Source organism: Heliangelus exortis, chromosome 2 (genome assembly GCF_036169615.1).
Source record: "Heliangelus exortis chromosome 2, bHelExo1.hap1, whole genome shotgun sequence".
NCBI lineage: Eukaryota > Metazoa > Chordata > Aves > Apodiformes > Trochilidae > Heliangelus > Heliangelus exortis.
The window spans coordinates 76,777,189-76,785,664 of NC_092423.1; the positions used below are offsets into that span (position 1 = coordinate 76,777,189).

Sequence of the window (8,476 nt, forward strand, 5' to 3'; positions counted from 1 at the left end):
GGGCCCTTATGCAGGGTGGACACCAATGAACAAAAGCATGTTCAGTTCTGGGCACCAGAACTTGTACTGTGAGAAGGGCTGAGGGACGGGGGCTTTTTCAGCCTGGAGAACAGGTGGTGTTGGAGCGACCCAGTACCAGTTTTCCAGTACATATGTCACGGTTTAACACTGGCCCAGCAATTAAACCGATGGCAGACGCTCTCTATTAATCTACCTACAAGAGACTTAGCAAAAAAGCAAGTACAAGACAGAAAAATCACCTTTATCCTGGCCCAAACCAGGACAACATACAAAGAGGTTGTCAGGAAGGAGTCCATACAAACAATCAGGAAGGACTCAGGCACTTCACAGTGGGAGGATAGGAAGTAATGAGCATAAACTGAGAAAAGAAAACTGCAGACAGGATACAAGAACAGTGAAGCAGTGGAAAGCATTGCCCATAGAGGTTGTGAAGTCAATAGCCTCACAGCTTTTGAGCAGTAAGTTAGTGTAAGCACCTCTGCTCTTCCCTTAACTTGAGTACACCACAAATTGTCATTAGTGCCTCTTCACTCTTCTGTTGTATAGTAGAAACAAGCACTGACACCTTTTAGCCATCCACATACTCAGCTGTGTTAGTTTTAAGGTGGATGATTGCACCAAGTTTAACCTCTAACAATCTAATCATAAAAAGAAAAGAAATTCACTCCCTGCTTCATTCAACACTGTTGCACATACTAAGAGAAGTAAAAAAACAGCAACAACATGCACCCATTTTACATACATGGAATTTTCCTGCAAGTTTTCTTAACAACCGAGGTGGAAATTTCATGAAAGATTGTTAATAAAATTAAGGTTAGGGTTTACAATATGGAAAACCTCTTAAACAATCTGTTGTGAGAGATGTAAAATTATACTTACCTGATGCTTGAGGAAAAACCTCCTAAGTCTGAGGTACAGCTGGGGAAAAAAAACATATTCTGTCAGACATCCATATAGGTTGTGGAGACCTGCTCTTTGGAGCAGGGGATATCTACTTATTCTTCATTTGTTCACAGCCTAACACAACAGACTATCTATGACAAGGACTCTCAAGCACTGCAGAACCAAAAATCCAAAGGTTGGCATTGTGTGCATTGCGGATAACCGAACATGCCCCTTGGCAATAAAACCTGTGTCAGATAACCATCAGGCCATGTATGTGTAATAATTATGCATACACAACTGGATCCAAGTTGAATAGCTACTTTAAAAATATTCTTTCAGGGCCAAATTTTTGAAGTTCTTCAGTTTCACATAAGCAAAGGCATATAAGAAAGAATAACCTCTGTAGCTGCATGCTTTTCCAAGTAATTTATATGTACAACTACTGTTTTCTTTTTTTTTTTTTTTCTTTTTTTCCTAGCAGCATCTTGACTTGACAGTGGGCTCATTAAAAACACTTAAAGATAAACATCAGGACAGTGATTATGAACATCATATGCATCTATAAGTTCAAGGCCCTTTCAAAGTTTGGCTCTAAGGTTACTAACAGCATACATTCTGAGAAATCACTTCATGTATGCTGATAGATGTTAAGGTATGTTTGCCATTCCTGAAGGATGCTGCCAAATCTGAGAAGGGAGAAGGAGGGGGGAGATATAAAGTACTTATTGTTCCTACTAAGTTTCCTTCTTGGGTTCTTTTGTTTTATCATTTAGAAAGACTACTGTTTTACTTCAAAAGCTATTATACAACAGGGAAGAGAACTTGGACCCCTAATTAAGCAAATGAACTTTATCCAAACTTTATGCATGTGAATAGTTCCTGTAAGTTCAGTGCAACTTATTACAGATTAAAGCCAACACATGATCTTTTGTTAACTCAGGTCTGTGTGTATTCAAACTCTCTTTGAATTTTTTTCAGTCACTTGTGCAAAGCATTTGCCCCACTCAAGCACACTGGGAGATGCCAGAATTACTCAGAAATTTATTCTGTTTGGATCCTGTTTAAATAATATTAAATAATATTACACTTTCTCTCCTTCCTTCCTGTGTGCTCAGCATCCTGCACAGGAAAAGGAGGGAGAAGAAAAAAGTAAAACCAGCACTATCTTTGTGGTGGATCAGCAATGGAAATAATAGAAATAGCACCAGAAAGTAGTAGTCTGGTCTGAGAGCAGGCAAGGTTTCTGCTTTTTTTTTTTTTTTTTGCTTACTTTAATAAAAAAGAAATATGCCTTTATTTTTTCTAAAAAGAATGAGAAGTTCATTCAATTTCAGCCTCCCTGATACAGAGGATTCAGCAGAGCCACAAGTCATGTTCTGTCATTATAAAATACAAGCAGAGGATGTATAAAATACTGTTAGAGCATCAGGATCAGTGTCTTGCCCCTGCAGCACCAGGAGTGAGACATTTGAATTAAAAGCAGAGCCACTTGCACATGCAAGTCCAAAGATTTCACAAGACTATAAGCAGATACTGAAAAGATATTATCCTGCTTTTAATCCCACATGTACATTTGAATAAACATAACTGTCCACAAAAATTCTTGGTAGTGAGACAAGCAAAAAATTGCAGCTCTTCCACAGCAAAGATGACAAAACAGAGGATGAAAAAAAGCAATACAAAGAGATTTCCCAGGGGAAAATAAAGAATATCACAGAATCGTAGAACTGTCATGGTTGGAAGAGACCTCTAAGATCACCATGTCCAACTGTCAACATCTCCCCTCCTAGTAAAATAAATAATCACAGTATCTGTATCACCATGTCCACTAGAGCTTGTCCTGAAGTGCCTCATCTACACAGTTTTTCAATGCTTCCAGGGATGGTGATTCCACCACTCCCCTGGGCAGTCCATTCCAACGCCTAACCACTTCCTCATATCCAGTCTAAACCTCTCCTGGTGCAAATCCAGGTCATTTCCTCTTGTCCTATTATTATTTACTTGAGGGAAGAGGCCTGCATCCACCACCCTACCTTTCAGGTAGTTGTAGAGAAAATATGGTGATGAGGAACTTTTCATTTAGTCTTCTTTAGCTTTCACTGTGAAACTCATTTACCTTTACTCAGATACAGTATTTTTTTGACTGTAGCAGCTGAACTGGACTTGGGCATGAACCAACTGGAGGAATGCAGAGGCTCCTTGTCTTGAGCAACAAACAACAAAGGACATGAATTTTAGCTCATGAGTGGGATAAAGGTTTTCTCAGACCATGAAGAGCAATCAGCCTCGACTAGTACATTATACTACTGTGCTGCATGAGTGATGCTATCAAGTTGTGCAAGACATGATGGATAAAAATACCAACCCTGTGTCAAGGGCTTCACACATCCACCTCATCCCGAGCCGAAGAGGTTGGAAATACATCTAGTTTTGAAAGTTTTTTGCATTCAGTATTGGATGCAGATTTGTTTCTTGAAACTAAGCTTTTTCTACCAGCTGTAGATCCAAGTTCACAAAGTCTGTGTGGGCAGGGAGCAAGTGGTGCCAATTCACAGTGCAGAAGTATTAGGATGTTTTAGATATAATTCTGGTCTAACTGTATAACCATATTTAACCATAGGAGGGGTTTGTTCATATTGTGTCAGGACTGAGATGACTGTGTCAGGACCCCAAGCACCTGACACAAAAGCCATATAGCATTCTTTGTGCTGTAGGCAAATATGCAGACCTAGAAGAAGAAACTGAAAATGGCACATGTGCACATATGAAAGCATGCTTTCATATAAATAAAAATATTAAGGTTAGTAAATATAAAGGTTAATAAAAATATTTTGTCACAGTAACTGGTGGTGTAGTAATACAATTAATGATTCTTTATCTGACATATTTAATCATAAAAAATATGGTGCATACATTTTCTTCAGCTCTCCAAAGACACAGACTGGATGCAGCTGATCTGCCCAGCAGCCAACTACATCTGTGGGCTTTAAAGCAAGAGAAAAAGTGGCACATTGCTCAGGAGCTCACCAAGGCATTTTTCTCTTGACTGAAGCTCCACACCACAACGAGCAGGAGGAAAGGAGCAGCTCCCACGTCACAGGCACCATCATCACATCTTCACAGCTGGGCAGCCTGGTGTCAGCTTGCACAGGGCTGAAAGTTGTTCAAAGTACAGAAAAGGGAGTGGCAAGGAAAGCAAAGTGGTCACAAAGACTTGAGTGCAACATGTCAGCTTAATTCACGGCAACACAACCCTGTGAAACTGGGGATTTTCTTCACAGAACTTTAGCAGTTATCAGTGATCTTTTTTCTTAAACCTCCAACAGTTAAAGGTGATACGGGAATGACACAGATATAGAACATTAAAAAAAAAACAACAACTACTCATGCTTATATCTCATTTCCCCTTGTAAAACACAATTATACTGATGATTTCTTCACAATAGTGCCTGCTCCAGAGTGAGCACAAAAGGTTTTCTAAAATTAACATTGTTATTAAAAAAAAAATAAAATGTTTGAAGTATTTCCATGTTTACTAGACTTCTTCCAGGTATTCTTTGACAGTATGAAGGATCGGGTTAAGATGTCTAAGTACTCCTGCTGAAGAAAAACAAATCATTTGAGATAGCATACTTTGCCAAAACTTACCTTAAGGTCAAATTTCACATTCATACTCTCTGTTTTTAAACAGAAAGCCCTTTCCCCTGCAGGGGTTACCTGTTGTCATTGTTTTCAGCTTTCAGCTAATCTCTAAGAAAAAAATCCAACAGTATGATATAAATGTAAACAGCCATCATTTAAAAAGACAGAGAGAAAAAAGGTGAATGGCCTGATCAGTTGTCATGCAGCACAAAAATCACTGAAGCTGGTACTTCTGTACTTCTGCATCAGAATGAATGTTACAAAATAAGATTGGGAATTACCAGCCATAGACATTCAAATGGCATAGCTTACTCCTTAGCTGTTGTATTCAGGCCAAATATTCATTTTTGTAGACAGGATATGCACTGAAGGGAGTTAAAAAGGATCTATGAATATCATACATGAGAAGAATCTAGGCTTATGAAGACCTGGGGAGAAAAAAAAAAAGAAAAAAGGAAAAAAAAAGAAAGAAAAAAGGAAAAAAGAAAAAAAAGAATAAAGAAATAAAAGAAAAAAAGAAAAAGAAAAAAGAAAGAGAGGAAAATAAAGAAAAAAGAAAAAAGAAAAAAGAAGAAAGAAGAAAGAAAAAAGGAAAAAGAAAAAAGGAAAAAGAAAAAAGGAAAAAGAAAAAAGGAAAAAGAAAAAAGGAGAAAGAAAAAAGGAGAAAGAAAAAGGGAAGAAGAAAAAAGGAAAAAGAAAAAAGAAAAAAGAAAAAGAGAAAAGAGAAAAGAGAAAAGAAAAAAGAAAAAAGAAAAAAGAAAAAAGAAAAAAGAAAAAAGAAAAAAGAAAAAAGAAAAAAGAAAAAGAGAAAAGAAAAAAGAAAAAAAGAGGAAAAGAAAAAAGAAAGAAAAAAGGAAAAGAAAGAAGGAAAAAGGAAAAGAAAAAGAAAGAAGGAAAAAGGAAAAAGGAAAAAGGAAAAAGGAAAAAAGAAAAAAGTAAAAAGAAAAGAAAAAAGAAAAAAGAAAAGAAGAAAAAAGGAAAAAAGAAAAAAGAGAAAGAGAAAAAGAAGAAGAAGAAAAAAAGGTTAATCATGTTACTATATTCTACCAAATATAGATAGAAAACATGGTGGGGAGTGGAAATTTCTTCCCAGGGATGCAGAGACATCTCTGCTGTGGTACCAGGACCCCCACCTCCTGCTCTTCCTTGGTGCTCTCAGGGCTGTTTCTCACCCTATTTCCTTCAGCTCTGGCTGTCAGGCATCATTTTGCCCTTTCTGAGCCAGGCTGAGGGGGCGAGCTGTGTCCTCTGGTGGGACACTGGATCCAGCTGGAGCTGAGGGTGTCTGGCGTGGGGCAGCCACGGCCACTCTGCTCAGGAGTCACCCCCACTGCCCTCCTCACACACCAGCACCTCAGCACAAACCCAGAACAGTTGCTCTCAGCTCATTTGAAAAGGATTTTTCTCTTCCCTTAGCACTATGTACAATAAAGCCAACAACATAAGAAGCCCAGACAGCAAGTTTTCAATCTAACAGTGTGGGGACATGAGAGAAAATGGACATTTAACACTAATAGCAGATAATAAGGCTGTTACATAAAATTCAGTAAGCTCAGTGGGGAGCTTTTCATGTACTGGTCCTTCAAACCACTAATTAGCAGAAGAACTGCACAGAATGTGCCTGCCCTCTCTGTTCTTCCTTGTATTGGAAGGAAGCATCAGAGTTGGTTTCTTTTTTCATATAGTGAGATCAGCATAATTTAAGACAAGTACCAAAACCTGTTTGTTAACAAACCTCTGAACTCTTGCACTGATTCCTGTGCCCATCTTTGATGCTTGGGGTGAACTGCAGAACAAAGAAAAAAAATTATAATGATTTTGCCAGTATTTGAGTTTCTCTGGACAACTTTCTTGTTTTGATGAGTTCTCAGAGGACATGCAAGAGGGAAACATGCACCTGAAATCCTCTTCCACAGGCTGGTCAATCCAACAGAGAGGAAGCTCTGTGGAGCACAACTAAAGTCAGTGAGTCCCTGCCAGGAGACAGTAGCTGCCCTTTCATGCAGGAGTTTTGCAACCATGTTGTACATTTTACAGATGTGTCAGGAAATGCAAGAAATGCCATTCAAGAGTGCTTTAGAAATGTAATAAAATCCCACTTTGGATATGTTAAGCATTTCCTTCCTCAGAAGTTACTGCTGGCGGGCTGCTAATGCCTTGGACTGAATCCTGGAGGGGCTCATCCGAGGTGATCATCAACCTTCTCTTGGCCTCAACCAATCAATAAACCCGTCCACCCACCAGGTTTATTGCTTTTCAGAACATGGATTCTAGAAAAAAAATATGCCTGTTTATTTTTTAAATGTGAAATTCAGACATCTAATTGCATTGTATGCAGGAAGATATTTCACCAATTCACTCTCTCCAAACAGCAACTGAATGTTATGTATGCTTTCACCAGGGCACCATCTCTCTGCCCCCACCCCCAGTAGTCTTTTTCCTCATATAAAAATATGTTTATACTGTTGGAAAATTAAGATAATCTGTATACCAATATTATTAAGCATATGATACCTATGAAACTCTTTAGATCTATCTCTTCTTTCCCAAATCTTCATTTTTCAAAATATCAGGATGAGTATTTATGTTCAAGAAGTTACTTTTTATTTTTAGAACATCATTTTAACTGAGTTTATCATCCAAAAGTTACTATAATTGTCTATCAGCCTACTGCAAATGCTGATCAAGGAACTAGGAACAGCACGCAGAGAAGGTAGACTCTTTCACTCCCATTACCTATGTTCAAGTCAGACAAAAAGCCACCATATATATTTAACAACAGGAGTCATAGTAAGCCAGAGGTTATTTTCCCTAAAGAAGTGTTCACTAGGCTCTTAACCCATACCTGCTTTCAGAAGTGCATTTTCTTCTTTCCTTCATCCATTGTGGGACAGTTATGTGTTAATACACACATACTGACTGGGTGTTTTGCTATATACAAGGAATTAACAATCTAAATATAGTTTATTCAATCATAACTGATCTCAGAAAAAATATATAATACAATATTCAACATAAGTATGAAAACTGCCAAAGTCAAGCATTTAATCTCTCCTCATCCCATAAACAGTTTTTTGGTTTTTAGTGCATGTTATAGTCAGCATTTCACTCCTTAGTATCAAATTATGTATTATAGAGAAGTGGGAGAAGACTGTATTTAAGAAAGGTAGCCTTCTACTTGAAATCTGTCTCAGTCCTCCCTTTTTCATTCAGATACCAACCACATTCCCAGAAAACATTGAACAATGTTCATGTCTCATCACTGTTCACTTTGTAAGAAGTTTTGAAATAGATCTGTCAAAGCATATTAAAAGGACAACTTTTCCAAAAAAGCTCCAGCTGAGCAAGAGGAAATTAGGCATTAACAACCTATTGAACTTTGAACTCTTAAGATGTCATTTTCCCTAGAATGTTAGATTCAAAAAAATCAGAAGAAAAAGGTATGGATGGGATTAGGCAAAACTGTATGTCTAATGCAGACTCATATCTATGTTGTACAGTTTTATAACTTGACTACTCTTTTGAACTTTTAGTCAGGTGAAGGTCTATAGACATCCTGAACCAGAAATTACTCCTTTACAGAATTTCATTACAGGGTTATAGTACAGCATCGTAAACTCAGAATTAGTGAGAAAAAAAAAAAAAAAAAAAAAAAAGGTTTAAAAAAAATTCTGATAGCTAAGAAATCGAGACAGCTCAGTTCCAGCCAGCTGCTGTGGAGAGAAAACCCCATCCCTTTTGTGATTACAGGGTGCATGACTATATGGACACAACAGGTTAGCTTTTATAGTACTAGCCTAAACTGCCAAAATGGCAGAAGCAGAAAAGTAGAAAATAGTGTAGATAAGGAACATCAGAACAAACTGTGGGGGAGACATCAGTCTAATAGCATAAAATAGCAGAAAAACATATAAGCAAAATATTAGAG

At 37.6% G+C, this 8,476-nt stretch overlaps 1 long non-coding RNA gene across 1 annotated transcript; it reads right to left on the reverse strand.

Annotated features, from left to right (window-relative positions):
• Positions 1–900: 900 nt before the first annotated feature.
• Positions 901–6,813, reverse strand: LOC139793724 (uncharacterized). The gene is made up of 3 exons (XR_011724748.1): positions 6,648–6,813; positions 3,934–4,503; positions 901–939 (listed from the first exon to the last, which is right to left on the reverse strand). It is a non-coding gene; the product is annotated as an uncharacterized lncRNA (long non-coding RNA).
• Positions 6,814–8,476: the final 1,663 nt, after the last annotated feature.